This window comes from Chelonoidis abingdonii, chromosome 4, assembly GCF_003597395.2.
Source record: "Chelonoidis abingdonii isolate Lonesome George chromosome 4, CheloAbing_2.0, whole genome shotgun sequence".
NCBI classification, from domain to species: Eukaryota; Metazoa; Chordata; order Testudines; family Testudinidae; genus Chelonoidis; species Chelonoidis abingdonii.
This window is the reverse complement of record NC_133772.1, coordinates 92,856,636-92,877,189: the sequence shown is the minus strand read 5'-3', so window position 1 is coordinate 92,877,189 and position 20,554 is coordinate 92,856,636. Positions and strand designations below refer to the sequence as shown.

Genomic DNA, 20,554 nt, shown 5'->3' with positions numbered 1-20,554 from the left:
TCACACAAAGCGAAGAACCTCCTGCGGTGGTAATCGTGAGATGAAATATGCGTCCTCATGTCGAGACACGTACCAATCTCGGATCGAGAGAAGGAGTATGGTGCCCAGGCACCATGCGGAACTTGAGCTTCTTGATGTACTTGCAGAGCTGTATCCAGGATGGCAAGACGCTTCTTGCCTGGGAATAGGAAGTATCTGAAATAGAACCCTCTGCTCTATGTCTCTGGAACCTCCTATGGCTCCCAACGCGAGGCTTCGAAACTCCTTGTAGGAGAGTTGCTCGTGAGAGGGGGTCCTGAAGAGGACGAGGAGGGAGGGTGGAAGCGGTCGAAAAAACTGAAACGGACCACATCCACGTGCTGAGAACCTAGCGGTCTGATGTTAGCTGGACCAGAGGAAGAACAGCGAGGTGTTGGCGAACTGAGCGGATTGGGAGGAATTGGGACGGTGCTCTCGAGGCACCAAAGTAGTTTCGGTCCGCCGGTGGTTTGGTGGGACCGAGTTTACCCCTTGAGGACAACGACGTCTACGAAAGGTCCGGCTCTCTCTGGAGAAGTCCTGTCTAGTCGAGTGGGGGTAGACGTTGGGCTGGGAACAGAAGACCGTCTCTGAGTCTGCGGCGTCTGCATTCCCAGCGAACGCATACATCACGCATTGTCTTTCAGACTCGAGCGAGGGTCTGTCTGCTGGGAGAAAGACCTACAGTCAAGAGGGTAGGTCTGTATTGTGTACTGCAGCTCAGTGTGGCAGACGGACGCTTGCAGCCGACGAAATACGTCATAGCTACCCTGAGGCAAGAGTTCTAGCGCCAAGTCGCTGGCGTCCAACGAGCGCTGAAGGGAGGTCCGCGCAACTTTTCCCCTCTCAGATAGCTGGAAACTCTTGCCAGGATCCTGCGGATGAGCTCTGCAAATTTTCCACTGCTCCCAAGTGTTGAATATAACGATCAGGAGGCCTGTGATTCGGACCCTGAGCTGAGCTTCCCGCAGAGTAGATTTTCCTGCCAAGGTCCATAAAGCTGGCCCTCAGATTGTATCGGCGCTTCCCTAGCAGCCTAAATTTGGCTTCCAGGACCTCTCTCCTATCCTTCTCTATGTCATTGGTACCTATATCTACCACCACCACCGGCTCCTCCCCAGCACAACACATAAGTCTGTCTAGAGGCCTTGAGAGATCCGCAACCTTCACACCAGGCAGGCAAGTCACCATACAGTTCTCCTGGTCATCACAAACCCAGCTATCTATGTTTCTAATGCCAAAGGAAGGAGCAGGAGGGGTGCATGAGCACTCTAACAAGCACTGCTACAAGAATGTTCCGCTGCCTAGGCTGCAGAGCCCATCTCGAAGCACTCTGGTTACAAGTAAGTAACCTCCAGTTCTCATGCATTAGCGCTGCTCTGTTTTGGTTCATTATACTATCATGGTGTGGGTACGATAAAACATTTTCACTGACATTTTAAAAAAACCCTGCTATGAATATATTCTATTTAAAAAATTACCAAAAAAAAAAATCTAACCATAGGACCTAAATCAAATTGTTTCTTTAGTTTATAAAATTATGAAAACTTTAAAATGGGGCAGGGGCTTCACTTCCTATACAATGCTCTTCTGTCCCTGCCTGTGCAACTATCTAAAGATTCTAAACCTATGCTCAGCACTGCAGCTGATTTCCCAAATAATAAATATGCCTAACTGGCTTCGGGCTAAGTTCCAGTGTTTGGTGTGTAGCACTCTATGTAACAACACTAAGATCTGGCCTACACTGTACAATTAGGTCAACACAAGGCAGCTTACATCAACCTAGCTGTGTAGGTGCCAACACTCAAATTGGTCTCCCAATGCTGTAACCACCCCGCTGTTCCCACATAGTAACGTCATGGTTAATGTATTTAGGTTGATGCAGTGTGAGTGTAGACGCTGTTAGTTATGGTGCCCTAACTGTCTTCCAGCAGCTATCCCACAGTGCCCCACACTGACCTCTCTAGTCACAGAACCCCATAGCCCCAGGCCATTGTATGAGCAGCGGTACCCTTAGTGCTTTGTAGCATCAGCACAGAGCAGTGCTGCTCTGATTATCCCTGTTATAACTGGGTTAAACCTGAAGCCAATTAACTTTCTATGGCTTTTCTTTCTCCATACTACTACCTTCCAAGGAACAAGCCATCCCTTCTCATTCATTCAGTTGCAAGAAGAGAAGGAACTTCCTCTTTCTGTATGCTTCCATAGTCTCAAATATAACTGGATCTCTGAATAATATTATGAACTGGTCATAAGAGCTGTCATATTCCACTGGAAGAAATGGTGTTTTGCAACCTTTAAAACACCATGAACCTTCTTCCACGGCTAAAAGGGTCTTGCATGTTTTTCTGTGACCTTGTTTTAGCTTCCATACCTGTCCTTGAGCACTCAGTGTGTAGTTGGCTTTAAGTTTTGATCTGAATATTGGAATAGGTTGTAACTTGCAGTGCCTTGGCTCCACCCACCACTTCTGAGCTGATACAGAGGGGTATCGTAATCCGCTGCTGGAACAGGTTAGCAGCAAATTATTACCTTCTGCTAGCCTAGAACAAAAAGGATCTGGACTCAAAGGTACATATCTGAGTCACAATGCTTCCTGGGGTGGTGCAGCTTATGTGCCATCCCTCACTTAGAGCTGTGCCAAAACGAAAAATCTAGTCCATTGTTCGTATAGCATGTATCTTTTATTCTTATAATCTATTCATTATTTAGATAGCACATTGTGAATACTACTGCAGGTGGTTTCCAAACAAAGGAAGGCAAAGCCCTGCCCTAAGAGCTTACACTTGCTTTGTGTCTAGAACATACTCCGTTTTGGCTGCTTTGTATTAGTCCAACAGTGCTTGAGATAAAGGGCCATGCTCTTTTTTTAGTAAAGGAATAAACCTGTTACCTGAAGCACAGACAGACTACTATGCAACAGACAATACTAGGGTACATTCCAGACACACTTCCATTGTAAGCTCTTAGGGGCGGGGATTTCTCTGGATTGAACCTGTGGTATAAATGACACACACGAAATTTTAATTTGAAAAAATCAACTTTAAGAAGTAGCTAGAAGCCGTGTCATATCCTCTTCATATGATCAGGCAACAAGAGTTGGGAAAATGTTCACCCAGAATCACCTTGATGTTTCATTGGTTGTAAGAGCTCTCATTGGATATCAGAGTTGTGGCAAGTGGAGTGTTTCGGACAAGCCCACATAATGTCTGCAGCACATGCAGTTGAGTTAAACTCTTATTATTGGCAGGCAACATAGTCCAATGGATAGGGTATTGGATGAGGAATTGGGAAACCTTGGTTCTTTTACCAACTTTGTCTCTGGGCGGCATTGGACAAGTCATTAAATCTCTTGGTTTTCTTACATGTGAAACTGGAATAATCATGCTTACCCACCTTTGTGAAGTGCTTCAACCTCTGTGGATAAAAAGCGATAAGTATATGCTCATTTTCTAGTCCTCCTCTGGACACTTGGTTTCTGCGGCTCCTAACACTACAGAACCACTGAACAATTACCATGTGCACAGGGCCGGCTCTAGCAATTTCGCCGCCCCAAGCACGGCGGCACGCCGCAGGGGGCGCTCTGCCGCTTGCTGGTCCCGCGGCTCCGGTGGACCTCCCGCAGGCGTTTCTGCGGATGGTCAGCTGGTCCCGTGGCTCTGGTGGAGCTGCCGCAGGCGTGTCTGCGGCAGCTCCACTGCAGCTGCCTGCCGCCCTCCCAGCAACCGGCAGAGCACCCCCTGCGGCGTGCCGCCCTAAGCATCCGCTTGGCGTGCTGTGGCCTGGAGCCAGTCCTGCATGTGCAGCACATTCAGTGACATTTCACAACCAGCCATGTGTTTTGCTTGTGATGTTACTTAATATCCAGAGAAGAAATTCCAAGGTTTAAAGTTCTGTTACCTTCTGTAGCACCTTTTTCTTGTGTTGGTATTGGAGCATGGCTTTTTTTTGTGACTAAAGGTATATGAATGACCTTCAGGCCAGGCCACCCCAGTTTTGTACACTTTATCCCAGGGCCCTGAAATTAAGTTGATTTCATTCATTTATTGGAATTGACTTCTAAAATTCATCCATTCCCTGTGTATAAATGTTACATAATGGAACAAATCACTGAACAACTGGAAACACTTAATTTAGATTGACATTTAATGGAGAGCACCTGCTCATTAGATCAAGTGCTTTTTTTCTTTGGGAGGTTGAATTGTATCCCTAAGTTGGGATGGGACTGTCACCTCCTCCTCCTCCCCCCACCAAAGAGGTGGAGGGGTGTGTGTGTGTGAGTGAAAAAGTAAGTATGATTATATATACATATGGAAGAATTTTCTCATGTAAATTTAGGTGTTCAGGATTTTGATCATTGGTCTGGAGGGGTGGAGATGCAGAGAGATTCTCTAGCATTAACTTTTCTGTCTGCATGAGTTTGAATGTTACTGTTGTATTCATTATTAAGTTCCATGCAGTGTTTCCCCACTACAACTTTGAGACCTTAAAATCAAAGCTCCAATCTGCTTTGAGTGCATATTATTCAAGGCTAAATTTAAGATCTTGATATCCTGGTCAGTATCCTTGCTCAGACAATGCCCAACTTTTAGAGATCCCACCATCATGTTACATATGCAGCTGGCAGGCGATTGCACTTTTGTTGTAAGCCTGAGGTATATAAATCTCAGCCCCTTGACATCTGTCTTAGCCCCTCCTTCCATTTTCCTGTTTTCAAATTATCTCTTATACCTTCCCACGCACCTCAGCGTCCTTTAAAATGAACTCCATCATGCCCCAAATGTATTACCCTCCCATCCTTTTCTCCCTGGCATCCTGGTATTTGGATCCTCTCTCTCTATTTTTTAAATATTGTTTTAATTTGCTATTGGTTTATATAAATATTGGATAGTACCTCACACAAATAGGTTAGGGTGGAGAATTGCTTTATAAATGAAAAGATTATAAAGATCCCGTGACGCTTTTGGATAAGAGAAGATGTTTACCCTAGTGGCCTTCTCAGAAATTTCCTTTCTCTTCACTGTTGTGTAACATGCAGTGCGCTATTTAGCTCTTGCCCCTCGCTCAGAGGTGGCTACATTTTAGTGGTGCTGTATGGATCTTTTAGGTGAAAAATACTGGATAAATATAAAATACGATCTGACCTCTATTTAGGACGTGAAAGCAGATGTGAGCTGGGAAGCTAAATCCAGCAATGTAGAATGAGTGAAGTCCGAAATCTGACAGCCTTCAGCAGTTTCAGGGACTTGGAGCATTTTTTTGATGAGAAAATTCATTTCTGAGATTTGCTGACAGGAACATGTAGAATGGAACTGCTGCCTGCCCTTCCTCCTCCACTCCCGCACAGAAGGGGAAAAAAGCAGATCTTTATAAATAGCTCTGTTCCTGTCGTATTTGTAAATTTAGTGCTTTTTGTGTCACTGACATCACCCTCCTTCTCCATGGCAACTCCATACGATGTCAAAATTTCCAGGCACTATTTGAGAAACTTAAAGCTCTAAATGAACAGGTTGATTCAGGATGTTCTAATTGAAAATAAAACAGAACAGGGGGCGGCAGGAGGGGATGTGGATGGGAGAAAATGGGCTTCTCTCAGCTCTAATCCTCTGGGAAGCTTGCATCTGTGGGTGCATTTTAGAACTCTGCTTGCCCAGTCACTCTTCCTTTTATAACTATCCCTGTCAAAAGAAGCAGGTGGGTGGACATCTTATTTTTCTATCTCCAGTGGCCTGGAGAAAAACACTACAGGTGACTAAGCAGCAGGATCCAGACTGACTCACTCCTGAGTTATTTTCTCTTTCTCTCTCTTTAGTTGTTGTTTGTTCTTACCTTTTGGCCCGCAGCTTATATTTTTTCCCCAGACCCCAGTGAGACAGAATTAGCAGCAAGCTTTATTGTTCCCTCATGTTCCTGAAAATATGAGCTTGTGGTTATACAGGTGAGGAAATAAAACCAAACCTTAATGTCAAGAAAATTAATCATAGTCTTTCTCTTGGCAGCAACATTTTTATTAAAAATAGTTTTTGCTTTGAGTTTTGTCCAGGAAGAACTAATATGTCTGACACATAACAGAACTGAAAGGTTTCTTTGTAAACCTACCTGTGGAAAATATGTGATTGCCCCAGTCACAGGTCTACTGGTTTTACCTTGATTGTTAGAGTAATTGCTCTAAGTAGAAGTTGTTCTACCTGGAGCCTTGTTTAGAGAATTGGATTGTGTTGGGTTTGAACTGGGCCTCCTATAGCGGGATTGTAGTGGCTTCAACTGAAATGTGAAAGCAGATCTACAGGTTGGTGCAAATTAATATCTCCCCAGTTACTTCAATGGAGCTGTTCTGCTTTACATCAGTGGAGGATCTGGGCCATGGTGTCTAAGACCCTGGGAAAGTATCCCTTCCTTATATTGCAGGTTTGTGACATTCCAAGCTTCATTGCTGAAATTCAACTTCCTGAAATGTCAACTCCATATTGCGTGTCTGATTTTAAAAATTGCTGGGGTCAGATGCAGAACAGTTACACAAGAGCTGATGTCCATGATGTCTTTCCCTGGAAATAAGAACCCAGGAGCATTTAGTGAAATGAAAAGAAACCCACCATCTGCCCAAGGAGGGTAATGGAGCCCCATTCTCTGTTTCAGAAGAGCAAGCTACGAGTGCTCACGTTCTCCACTTTTCCAATATGCAAGGCAATGGATTCTATAATCACATATTCTAGAAGTGTGAGGTCATGTTCCACCAATTAACCCTCCTCCACTTGGAGTGGAGCAGAAGCCAGCCATCTCTGATTTCAAGGCTTAGCTGAATGGAGATGTGTGAATAATCTTTATATCCGTGAATCTTGATTAAAATATTCTCCTTCTGATACACAAAATGTCACCCAGCCGCTACTCCCATCCTCTCTTCTGAGATCACAGAATCAGCACATAATATAAGGGAGTCCCAGAAAATGTCTACTCATTGTAATACAAACCTTAAGAGGAGCACACATCTACAATGGGATCCAATCAGTTTTAGCTGCAAGACTTTAATGGAATTTGTCACTGTGATATCATCCATGCTCCAATGTGGGGACTTTATAACTTCCTTATATACTTCAAACACCTCTGCTTATTGCCAGGGAGAGGGGGCGTCTGGTACTTTCATATACTCCTCCACAGCAGCTGGCATCAGGCTAGTGCTGGTGAGTAAGCAGCTGCAAGGATGATGTGTGTTAGCGTGTGTGTGAGACACTGAACCAGGATCTTTCTGAAGAAGCTTTGAGATGAAATTGCTGAGAATTTTTGCCTGAAGCGAGGGATGTTTCCCTAATCTAAGACAAGCAGCAGCCTGCAGTCAGAGAGAAGCAGTGGCCAAAGTCAATCCAGAAAAGAGACTTCTCACAGATCTTCTCAAGGTAAGACCCCTTTGGGTGCTGCTATAGGAGGAAGTGGGCAAGAGGGTCCAGCATGAGCTTCCCCCACATATGAAACTGGGTGTGATGAGATGATTTGAAAGCCTGGGGAGGTTAGAAGATCATAATACTGAGAGAGATTTGAGCCCTTGTCTGACACTCCCTTTTCAGGCTGGAAATTTAAATCAACCAATAGAAACCATCTTCTTTGGCCTGAAGCCACAAACAGGGAAAGACTTTTAACCCTAGAGCGTCCCTTCAGCCTGGGCAAACGGTGAACAATACTGGCTAACTACACTGCTAATTCAAATGCTCGGTACCAGGATTTAGATACTAGGGTGATGGCATGGTAGGATTCAGAGAGAAAATGAAATTCAGCAAACAGAGACCAGCTCATAATTTTTGTTTATTAATTGTATTTTGTGTTTTTTAAACACTGGCAGGGTGCTTGGTGCTCTGCAGAATGAAGATGGTCCCTACCCTGGGAGCATATGTCTAAAAGATTTTTGTGATGCTCATAACATAAGATTCTTAATTTGAGACTATAATGTGATGAAATGAAGATCTTGAGAATACATATTTGTAAAGCACGCATCTGAATTACACCTGACTTAGCTTTTAGCTGTGCTGACAACTGTTTGTGGAGGGGCCAGTAAACCCTAGAGATCTCTCAGTCCCAGCAGCAGGGGGGCTTTTGAGGGGACAGTCTGTTTTAATATCCCATATCCTCATTTCAATATGGAAAAAAATAGGTTTTGAATGCACAGAGATAACTCTCAAAGAAGAACTAGTAAGTAATGGTACTTTACCTCTAAAATACAAAATATGCTTTTAGGAAAAGTATTTCACAACCAAAAGAAAAAAAACCTAAAAGCTGAAAGCTCTCCTACAACAGAAGACAGGCTGGGAAATGTATGCTGTGGGATGTGGTTGATTGCTGCCTTTTCATAAATTATAATCCTGGATGAGACGACATGCTCTGCTGCACTTTTTCAAGGTGCCAGGGCCATTATGGAATACACTCACTGAGCCTGGAAACAGAGCGAAGTGCAGGAGCATTCTGTTTTTTCTGTCTGTGGATTTGATCTCTGCACACACAAATATCTGCAAACAGATCCAATTTTGCTCTTGGACACAGTAAGGAAAATGTACTCTTATGAGCAAAAACAGTTTGGATCCAAAGAAGTTAGTATAATTGGCAATTACAGTAGCTAGAGTTCAGATGGATGAAACAGGCTAAAAAAGGACATCCTGAGAGACAGCTTTGTAGTCTTCTTTCTCTGGGGTAATATCAGAGTCTTTCTTCTTTGCCACTTCTTTTTCCCCAGCTTGTGTGTGGTGAGGGAGGGAATACTGCCCCGAGACAAGGTTCTGTGCACAGTCATGTTGTGTATGGCGGCGTGAGGCCGTTGGGTGAGATTGCCCAGGGAAGGGATCTTGTGCCCAGCTTTCTGGTAGGGAGCCTGATGTCTGTTTGGATGCTGTTGCTTGCCAGTTTGATTCCACTGTGTGCCCATAGTTAAGACATAGTAATTACTGCCAACCTTAGTGTCAGGAAGAGTCTGTTTGGGGGAGATTGAATGAATACTCTTAAGCATTAATCCAGGGCCGCTTCCAAGTATCCTATTCACTTGAAGACTGGTTAGAAATAAGCCAGGGCAGAATGATGACATAAGGCAGCTGAGATTTCAGAAAAGCAGAGATGTTCAGGGTATTTCCTTGTTGGGTGTGCTTGGAACACCTACATGATTTCTGCCCCAGTAATCTTTTTATTTCCTTTATAATAGAATATTTTGCAGATGGACCCATCAGGAGCATACTCGTGGCAAGAAGGCAGGGGAGCACTGACAACTGCAGTCAGTCAGAGGGACAGTATAGAAGGTAGATACCATCACTTACTCTATTACTTGACATATTTTAAACCTACTGGAAATCTGTATAATTAATTTCCAGCACCAGCATTATGTTCCATGCGAGATTTCCCTTATTTGACAAAATTCTCTCTACATTTTTGTTTTTGGTGCCAGCTTTTATTTTAGGCCTTTTGCAGGTCTTTAAAGAGCTAGAGTAATTAGAAGGAAAGAATACTATTTCTAGGGAATATAAATTGTGGTAAACTTGGAAAAGTGTCCTTTAATTAAATACTGATCATCCTTCTCAATTAAAACTACTACGAAAAATGAGGCAGTCCAGTAGTTAAAGTAAATAATAACAGGACTTGAGAAATACCTCTCAAGTGAACATCAGAGACACAATTACACAAATGTAATAAAAGGGGTATGTGCGCAGTGGCTCAGAGGAATAGAAATGGGACAGAGCTTTTCACGGCTAATTTCAAACATGGTCCAGGGCAAAAATGGGATTGAAATGTGTTACATCTCACGACTCTTTGGTGACCCCAGATCATTTCCTTGTAAACAGTTGTTTGGATCACTGAAACCACTGCCAGAAATGGCACCCTACTTAGCAGTCTCAGAAGAGAAGCCAAAGACTGAATGGGCCATGGGGACTGAGCTCCTCCCTTGCCCTAGCAGTTGTCCTGTTGTCCCAGAAGTATGATGTATTAGTGGAGCACTGCGGAGAAGCTTGCACTTCTATTGTTCAATCTGCACATGTTCTGTGGATAAAATAAAGATGATTTCAAGTCCATGTCCTGGGTTGTGCATGGTGCAACTTGGGATGTGTAGGGGCATTAAGCCACTTCTATACTACCTTTCCCTCCTCCCTGCAACCTACTGAGCCTGGGACCACCAGGCTGTTCCCTGGCATAAAGCAGGGCAGTTTCAGAGCTGCTCTGCCCTTCTTCAAGTTCAGTCTCAAACCCACCTCAACCATGATGCCCACAAACGGATGGGTGGCAGAGTTTCATTAAGTGTGTGTGTGTGTGTGTGTGTGTGTGTGTGTGTGTGTGTGTGTGTAAAATGTATAAACATAACCTCAAAATCTGCAAATTATTCCCACAGTTGGTTTATGCCTGTTCCCTGTGCTCCTGTTGTTACTCTTGCCTCCCCTCCTTCATCCTCTCTATGGTGTGCTGGATCCTCACCAGGGCCTCTGGGTACAACAGTAATACAAATAATAAATCACCACCATCATGCCCTATTTTGTGCTGGGCAATGCCAACAGCTTGCCTGTAGAGACACTATGCCACATCCCCTTTCTCTCAGGCACACCCTTTATGCTGGGGGCCAGAAGAGGGTTGCCAACTTTCTACTCACACAAAACCCAACACCCATGCCCTGCCCCTTGGCTGAGGTCCCACCCCTGCTCACTCCATCCCCCCGCCTCAGTCGCTCGTACTCCTCACCCTCACTCACTCGCTCATTTTCACTGGGCTGGATCAGGAGGCTGGTGTGAGAGCTCTGACTGGGGATGTGGACTCTGGGGTGGGACCAGAAATGAGGCGTTCAGAGTGTGGGATGGGGCTCCAGGCTGAGGCACTGGATTGGGATGCAGGAGTGCGTGAGGGCTTCAGCTGCGGGTTTGGGCTCTGGGGTAGGGCCAGAAATTAGGGGTTTGGGATGTAGGAGAGGGCTCTGGACTGAGGTAGGGGTTTGGGGTGTGGGAGAAGGTATGGGCTCTGGGCTGGGGGTGTGGGTTCCGGGGTGAGGCCAGAAATGGGAGGGTTCAGGGTGCAGGAGGGGCTCTGGGCTGGGGCACAGGTTTGAGTACGTGTGTGGGAGGAGAAAGGTGAGGGCTGTGGCTGAGGGTATGGGCTATGAGGTGGGGCTGGGAATGAGGGATTTGGAGTATAGGAGGGTACTCCAGACTGAGGATGAGAGATTTGGGGTGTAGGCGGGTGCTCTAGGCTGGGACTTAAGGGGTTTGGAGGGCAGCAGGGGGGAATCAGGGCTGGGGCAGGGGGTTTGGGCCCAGGAGAGGATGAGGGGTGCAGGCTCTGGGAGGCTCTTAACTCAGGCTGCTCCTGGAAGCAGCGGCTTGACCCTCCTCCAGCTCCTATGCAGAGGGATAGCCAGGAAGGTCTGCGCGCTGCCTTGTCTGCAGGCATCACTCCCGCAGCTCCCATTGGCTGAGATTCCTGGCCAATGGGAGCTGCAGGGGTGGCTCTTGGGGTGGGGGCAGCAGGCAGAGCCCCCTGGCTGCCCCTATGCATAGAAGCTGGGGGGGGGGGGAAATGCCAGCTGCCTCCTGAGAGCTGCGCAGAGAATTTCAGGGAGCCTGCCAGTCCAGCTGCGCAGTGCCACCAGCCAGACAGTCAATGGCCCAGTCAGTGGTGCTGACTGGAGCCACCAGGATCGCTTTTCAATTGGGTGTTCCAGTTGAAAACCAGAACCCTGGTCACCCTAGGCCAGAAGGGCTGGTGTAGGAGCCACTATGGCGGCCCTGAGGTTTTCCCATGTTGTAGTAATGCTCAGGGTGAGTTCCCCATCTCTCAGATTGTTTTGTGCCTCTGGAGCCCTGTAAAATGGCTGAAATCTGGCTTGGATCTGGTTCTGAGTCTCTAGGGCTATCGGTCTTGAAAGTTTCATTAGCAGTAAAGTCACATTTTAAAATATATTATGATGGCCATGGGCTCAATCCCATTGACTTTAATGGGACTACTTATGTGTTTAAAGCTAAGCACCTTCTTCGGTGCTATGCTGCTTTGAGGTCAGAATGCTTATCAGCACCTTGCAGAACTGAGCCCCATAGGAGAGCGAACAGCCATATTTGTAAGTAGCCATCCTCCAATAACATCAGCAGGTGACTTAGAATCAAGGAGAAAGCAACACCAATGTGAAAAATCAAAGCAATGTGAGCATTAGCTCCTGGAATCTGATACATGTGTGTTCAGGTATCACTAAAATCTCCAAGCAAGAGACACCCAGGTATATTTTTGTTGACTGTGCAGGTTGTTTGCTTTAGAATTGCATGCCAGTACCCCTCTAATGTTTTTCTTTCCACACCCCTAATAGCATCAAAAAAGCCCCAAAATCATTGAGGGGAAGGGGAAAATAAAAGATTTGATACAAAAACTCAAATAAAAAATTCCTAATATCTTTCATGGTCTATGATGGCAGAAAAATGATCTGAAACTCTAACACTGGCTATCTGGAAAGCACAATTGCATGGAGCTCCTTCAAGGAAATCATTATAGGTCAGAGTTTTTTAAAAGATTTTTTTGTTCTTTGGATCAACTAAAAGCTGTTTTAAGAATCAGGAACGAACTTGTGGGGAATTTGTTATCCCCACTGCGGTGAATTCACTAGAGACAGAAATGTTTCTTTATAGATACTACTGCAACGAATATATATAAAGGTGTTTTCATTCTGACAATGTAGCATCTTCTAAACTAGAAAGCAAAAATATAAAGCAGGTTCAGGAGACTCATCAGTTTTTTTATAAGCGAATAATGGCAATTTGATTGCTGTGGATTTAATAGCTTTTCCCCTCAGAATCTGGCTAAGTTAGACTGTCTGTAGCATCTGTGTTGTCTTATTGACAATCTTCTAGTTTTCAGACTTTCCTTTCTCTGATACACAGTGCCTCCTAATATGCAGTTTTTTGTTTTTATTACCCTCTGTTGCCTTTTTAATTAGTTGAACGAGAATGAATTCCACTCTGTAATCTGTGCTTGATCCAGTTAACATTGCATATGCATAGAAAGAATGGTTGAACAGGTCATATTTTTCAAAGGGGGATGGGAGCTCAACCCAGCCTCCCACATTGTGGGCATAGTTTGCTTTCCAGGCCCCAACCCTTCAGTTTGTGTGTGTGTGTTGGCTGACATGTTGAACAAGGAATCTCCAGACAAAAAAAAAGTCTCTATATTTTGCGCTAAACAACTGGGGACTATAGCAGACTTGCATCCTCTGTGGATCAGACACACTAATCAATAGGTTACACGTGCAGTTCAGTTATTTTTAGTATCCAAATTATCTACACTTAAGACCTAACAGCCTTGTACTATTTTCTTGTTACCTGGGGCCAGCTCATTAAAATCAGTAGTGGTCTTCCCATTGACTTCAGTGAGACCTGATTAGGAGCTGATTCTTCAAGATGGTGGCCCTGGCCTTGAGCTAGGAAAGATGAGCACATGTTTAATATTAAGCACATGGACAGTCCCATTGAGCTCATAGAGACAGATTTCCTCCCTGTCCCATCCATCTTAAACTAGAGATCCCTGTTTTAATGCTTACTGAAGTGTCAATGGAAATACTCCCATTGATTTCAATGGACTTTGGGTCATGCCCTCAGAGTAGACAGTGGCAGGAAGTACCTCTTTGTGTGAACAGTCTTTCCTGAGCTTTAACTGCTACAGTAAATTGCCCAATTTAGGCACACAAATGTAATTAGCATGCACAAATCAGAGTTCTTGTGCATGCAAAAGTGGGTATGGAAAATTGGTGTGCACAAATTTAGAGGCCACTCTTGAAAATTGGAGCCCTAAAGTAACAGATAAATATCTTTTTGTATATTTTACTGGCAATCTAAATACCCTTACTTTATATATCTGTGTATGTCTCCACTACCAACCTTAACATGGCTGTGTAGTCATGGCACCAGCTCTCTCCCAGCACTGTAGAAAACCCACCCCCACAAAGGGACTAGCTACCAGTGCTGCGCTGGTGCACTGTCTACACTGCCATTTTACAGCACTGAAACTTCCATTGCTCAGGGGGATGTTTTTTCACACCCCTGAATGAGAACGTTTCAACACTGTAAAGTGGCAGTGTAGACAAGGCCTAATTTTACAGGGACTTTGGAACCTAAAATACCTAAACTAGCCCTAGGACTATGTTTACAGGGTAGCCTGAGAAAAGTATCTGGATTGTGACTGTCACTGGGGAAATTTCCCAACTTTAACATACACATTTTTAAAATCAGTACTGCCAAATTTCAAAAATAATTTTCAAGATGGCCACCCAAATATTTCTAGAGGGAATCTTTGCTCAATGCTTGGATGTAATCCATGATTATTTGCCAGATTTTCACTTCCCATGAACATTCTGCAGAACAAAACAATCTCTCAGTTGTTATGAATGCCAGTGACAAACAAATTTAAAAGTGTCACAAATACCACTGAGGCTCATACATGTTTTTAATTTAAACCAATTTTTGTGAATACATTTTTATAATATTCAGTGCTACTGAGGATATACAAATTAACATGAATTTTAAAAAATGGTTATGTACTTATTACGTGAAACACTTTATCACTCTCCTAACTAAATTAGTATTTAGTTAGCCACAAATTAGCCACAATGAGAAATTCTAGATCAGCAGAACATGTTGCAGGTGTCCCCATTTATAACTCACACTGATGACATTTTCAGTGCTGCCACAGGTGTTTTCAAATGTGATTTATTCTGAACCTGATTATGTTCTTGTAATATAAATATTTACCTGAAGAGAATCCAAGGGGGATTAGTGGTAGTGCTCTGCATTGTCCTGAAGGAGATACTGGTTCAATTCCTGTACCTAGCCTCTCTTCCCACAGTAGGCCAACAGGGTCCAGAATTGCTACAAAGGAAGAATACTTTGCCTATTGGGGGAAGGAGCAACTAAAGGCATTAAACAGTGATTGCAACAACCTCATAGCTAATCAACAACTAGCATTGGTGCATTCAGTCTTGTCCCGCTCAGCCGAATGCAATGCTCATGAATATGCGTACTCGATTCTTGGCCATACCAACTGGGGACAACATCCAGACATACTCTGTATAACCTATATGCACATACTGTGTCTATGGAATCTGACAATACATGAAGGTGCCAGAGAGTCTTTTTGTTTGTCTTGGCGCAGTTTAGGTTAGAACTTGACCATGCAACAACCAGTATTCTGCTAAAGTAATGGACCCTGGAGTGTCTGCCGTATTCCAGGATTTAGACTTTATAGTTGGCTGCTTGGATGGGAGTTGAGGAAGAAAGGAAGGGAGAGGGTAAAACGAAAGCAAAGGGATTCTCAGGGCTCCAAGCTGAGACTGAGAACTCCTTAGTTGCAATGGAGGAGAAAATATTTGCTGCAAGGACCAAAACTTCATATAAAGAACATAGGTTTTACGTAGATCTTATGTAGCAGTTTCCAGAACAGACAAAAGATGTGTACAAAAGCCCCTTGAAATGTAATTGTATATACAAATCTTTAAGTGATGAGTGCAACTAATGCATCCTTTGCAAACCTAACATTTCTGAATTAAAATGTATTCTCTTAGAGATACGGGGAGTGATCTCAAACCGACTAAAGCCTTGTCTACACTGGCAAGTTCCTGTGCAATAATGCAGCTTTCTGCGCTGTAGCCCAAGGTGTACACACTGTCAAGCCACTTAGTGCGCAGAAACTGGGCAGCTGTAGCGCTCTAAAAAAACTACCCTGACAAGAGGCTTACAGCTTTCTGTGCCGGGGCTACAGCGCTGCAGTGTCAGTATAGACACTGTGGTGGTTACAGTGGTGCAACTGGCCTCCAGGAGGTGTCCAACAATGCCTATTCTCACCTCTCTGGTCATCAGTTTGAACTCTATTGCCCTGCCCTCAGGTGACCAACCGTCAACTCCACTCTGTAAATTCCTTCAGAAAATGGAAAGTCCCCTTCCTATTTTCTCAGTGATGCGTGCAGTGGTCTCAGTGCATCTTTCTAGGTGCCCATGCCTGCTCCACGCACCAGGCGACCTGCCACTTGGATCAATGCCGAGCTACTGGACCTCATCAGCATTTGGGGAGAGGAGGCTGTCCAGTCCCAGCTGTGCTCCAGCTGTAGGAATTATGATACCTACGGCTAGATTTCACAATGCATGACAGAAAGGGGCCATGACCGGGACAAGTTGCAGTGCAGGATCAAAGTGAAGGAATTGCGCAATGCCTAACCCAAGGCATGGGAGGCAAACTGCCGCTCTGGTGCTGCACCCACGAGCTGCCAGTTCTACAAAGAGCTGGACGTGATATTTGGTTGTGACCCCACCTCCACTGCGAAGGTCCCTGTGGATACTTCGTTGGCTCGCATGCCAGTTGAGAGTGGACTGAGCCAGAAGGAAGAAATCTTGGACGAAGACAGGGAGGGGGATCCAGAGGCAGAGGATGAGTTGGAGGTCAGAGATGCATGCAGTCAGGAGCTCTTTTCTACCTCAGAGGAGCCTAGCCAATCACATCAGTCGGATTTTGGCGAAGTGCAAACAGGAGAGGAGGCCTCTGGTAAGTGGATCTGATTTTGGGACTCGCTGAAGTGAGTTGTTGGGGGTAGGTTGCAGAAAGCAGGCTTGTCTCTCACTGCATGTCTAGTCTGAGCATCAGTACAGGCTGTTGATAGACTCCCTCACTTCATGGGAATCTCCCTCCAAGATCTCCTGGAAACTCTCTTGGAGATACTAGACAATCCGCTACTGCAGGTTCCTTGGCAGAGCTGCTTTGTTTCTTGCCCCATTAATGGTAACTTTCCCACGCTACTTTGCCGTCATGGGTTGGGGGACGGGACGGACCATTGCTGCACACAGGTGAGCCGCATAGGGGCCAGGGCAGAAGCCGCAGGCTTGGAGAAGATCCTCCCTGGATTCCCTGTTCATCCTCAGCAGCAAGATACCTTCCATAATGATCACATCCTGTGGAAAGTGTGGGGACAGGAATGATTATCAAGCCCTCCTACAGTGCTGGCTCTCTCCCAAGAGCCACGTACCCAATGTACAGCAGGGTCCGGAAAGAGTGATTTACCCTGGCCCTGTGGCTATTCACCATTTTGGAGGTCTAGTGGCTCATGTGTACTTGCCTGGGGTCAGCCGGTTAGTGAGCAGGTGTGTGAGTACTGGCTATGTTTTAAAGCACTGAATCAGTGTTGTCTGTGTTGCAAACAATACTGCTTCTATAAAATGTTGTATTTAAACTTCACATAGCTGACCTTGGGAGCTCAGCCTCCCTCTTTGTTATCAGCAGCAGAACGGCTGTGCAGAATTAGAAAGTGGCCATGAAGAACTAAGGAGCACTTTCTCCCTGAGGTTATGATGCACTCCGCTGCTGAGAAACAGGAATTGAAGGAGTGGTGGGATAGCGAGAAGAGGGACCGAAAGGAGAACGCGGCACACCAAAAAGAAGCCACGGAGTGGCTCTTAAACATTATGGAGCGCCAAGTGGACACGATCCAGGAGATACTAGCTCTTCAAACCAAGCAGCTCTGCACCCGCCCTCCTCTGCAGCCGCTGTCAAAAAACTCTTTCCTATGCTCTCCCCACACACTGCCAACACACTGTTATCAACCTCCTGGCTCCACTCTCTATCCGCAGCATTCCACTCCTCCCTCCTCACAGTCCAGCAGTGTGGACTCCCACTGCCCACTGCACTCAACACCCATCCCTTTGCAGTTTGGCCCTGCTGAAGTATAGCACCCGCTGCATTGTTCTCCAAAGAAGAAGGTTGGGTATGATCCCTGGACATACACAAATCTGTAGCTGTCCCAGAACCTCTCCTCCTCTTGAAACCTTCTTTTCCCCCTTCTCCCATCCCCCTCCCTGCTGATGAATTTTTCATTTGACTCTCTTCTCTGGTGGTTGTCTTTTCATAAAATAATTGTGTTGGTTTGAAAGCAATCTTTATTCTATTAAGTGAAAGCAAAAAGAATACTGCAAAGCAACATACAATTATGTTAAGCCCCCTTCTTGCATCATGTGCACCAATCACCTCCTAGCATTACATGCATTGCAGTCCCGAGCATAGCAACAAATATTAGTCGCTTTCAGCTTCAGATTGCTGCATCGAGGCATCCCTGATCCTTATGGCGTTGTGCTGCACCCCTCTAATAGCCTTGGTTTCTGGCTGTTCAAACTTAGCCTTCAGGCACTGAGCCTCTGTGGTCCAGCCCTGAGTGAAGCTTTCACCCTTCCCTTCACAAATATTATGGAGCGTACAGCATACGGTTCTAGGCATAGGAATATTGTCATCAACAAGGTCCAGCTTCCCATACAGGCATCATCAGCAGGCTTTTAAATGGCCAAATGCACACTCAACAGTCTGCACTTGATCAGCCTGTTGTTGAACCATTCCTTCCTGCTGTCAAGTTGCCTCATGTATGGCTTCATAAACCATGGCATTAAAGGGTAGGTGGGGTCTCCCAGGATCACAGTGGACATTTTGATTTCCCCCACAGTGATCTTCTGGTCCGGGAAGAAAATCCCTGCTTGCAACATCTTGAACAGGCCAGTGTTCTGAAAGATGTGTGCATCAAGCACTTTCTGGACCAGGCTGCATTAATGTCTGTGAAATGCCCACGGTGATCCACAAGCGCCTGGGGAACCACTGAGAAATACCCCTTGCGATTAATGTACTCAGTGGCTAGGTGGTCTGGTACCAGAATTGGAATGTGCATGCCATCTATCCCCCCTCTGCAATTAGGAAAGCCCATTTGTGCAAAGCCATCCACAATGTCACACACATTACCCAGAATCACAGTCTTTTGGAAAAGGATGCGATTAATGGCCCTGCACACTTCCATCAACACGAGTCCAACGGTCGACTTTCCCACTCCGAACTGGTTAGCAACCGATCGGTAGCAGTCTGGAGTAGCCAGCTTCCACAGTGCAATTGCCATGTGCTTCTCCAGTGACAGGGCAGCTCTCATTCTTGTGTCCTTGCACCTCAGGGCTGGGGCAAGCTCATCATGCAGTCCCATGAATGTGACTTTCCTCATGCAAAAGTTCTGCAGCCACTGCTTGTCATCCCAGACATGCATCATGATGTGATCTCACCACCCAGTGCTTGTTTCCCAAGCCCAAAAGCGGCATTCCACTATGGTCAGCATCTCTGTGAATGCTGCAAGCAATTGCGTGTCATAGCTACTACTCGTGGCGAGATCAATATCACACTCCTCTTATCTTTGTAGTTTAAGTAATAACTCCACTGCCACTAGTGACGTGTTGGTCAGAGTGAGCAGCATACTGGTCAGCAGTTCAGGATCCATTCCTGCTGCCCAAAAGAGGCAGGGTGCACAGTACACAAACCATTGAAGATGACGCCAAATGCAGATGGAAGCATGGGGATTGCTGGGATGCAAAGCAATGCATCACAGAGCATTGGGACAGGACCCAGGATACCCCCGTGACTCCTCCTTCTCTGCTTTCCCACAAGTTTCTGCGGCAGAAGAGAAAGAGTTGCTCTGTGGGATAGCTGCCCAGAGTGCACCGCTCTGAATACCGCTGTAAGTGCTGCAAATATGAACATCCTATTGTGCAGGCAGCTGTCAGTGTGAACACACAACAACGGTTTCCCTTCTGTGCTCTCTGAGTGGCGCTGTAATTGCCGGCACTGTAACTTTGCCAGTGTAGTGGTGCCCTAAGATAGACATAGAGTGGGGTTGACTTGGCACTAAATGTTGAATGTAGATGTTTGAAATATGGCCAGCAGGAATATTTCAAAAGCAGAGGTAGTTATCCAGCAACCCATGTAATGGGAAAGGTGTAGGTCAATCATATACATGAGCAAAAGCTCTCAGATGAGTCTTAAAAAGCAACAAAGAAATAGGGTTTAAGCAGAAGTTGAAGCTGGAGGTTGAATAGTAAAACTAGCATGTTATAGCTATTAGCAGACTTCTAACATTTTGCTGGCTAATAAAGTAGATAGATTATACTGTATCTGAATTTGGTTAATATCTCTACTTCAGATGATTGACCTAGAATAGATGTTCTGAACAGAGGTTATTATAATCTATGTCCCTGTTTCCTCTGCAAAAGATTTCAGTTTGTATTTCTGTAGCATCTTTAAGGATCTCAAAGCACTTCAAGAAACATGAATTCAGCATGAATTAACATGAAGTCTAGTAGCTGGATGAGGTAGGTGTTAATAGAATAATTTTACAGATCTGCACACTAGAGTAGAAGGGATTTGCCCAAGGTGGCACAATGAGACTATGGGAGAGCTAGAACGTACTGACCCTCTGTTGTAACTTTGGCAGTGAAGGAATGATTTAGCTTGGAGGAAGCATCAGATGTGCCTTTAGTGTAACTCCTGCCTCCCATATCTGGCGTGTAAGGCAGCACTGATGTGGTTAGTCCTACTGGAACATTTTTGGGATTAAACTTTACATTATTTCTATTGCAATTCAACCAGCCTGTGAGTTTATTTTAAGGAAAAAGATGTTGAACAAGTGCATGGAAGTGATTTAGAAACAAATTGGGGCCATATTATATACAGGGACCATTTGTCGAACCACTGGCAATTTACCAATAGCAAA

At 45.1% G+C, this 20,554-nt stretch overlaps 1 protein-coding gene across 2 annotated transcripts in view; it reads left to right on the top strand.

The window, feature by feature from the left end:
• Nucleotides 1–7,223: 7,223 nt before the first annotated feature.
• PAK6 (p21 (RAC1) activated kinase 6) overlaps nucleotides 7,224–20,554 on the top strand; it is a 57,935-nt gene continuing 44,604 nt past the window's right edge. For both annotated transcript variants that reach the window (XM_032802545.2, XM_032802540.2), the window contains exon 1: nucleotides 7,224–7,409. The gene's annotated coding sequence lies outside the window, so the exon portion shown is untranslated. The remainder of the gene's footprint in view (nucleotides 7,410–20,554) is intronic.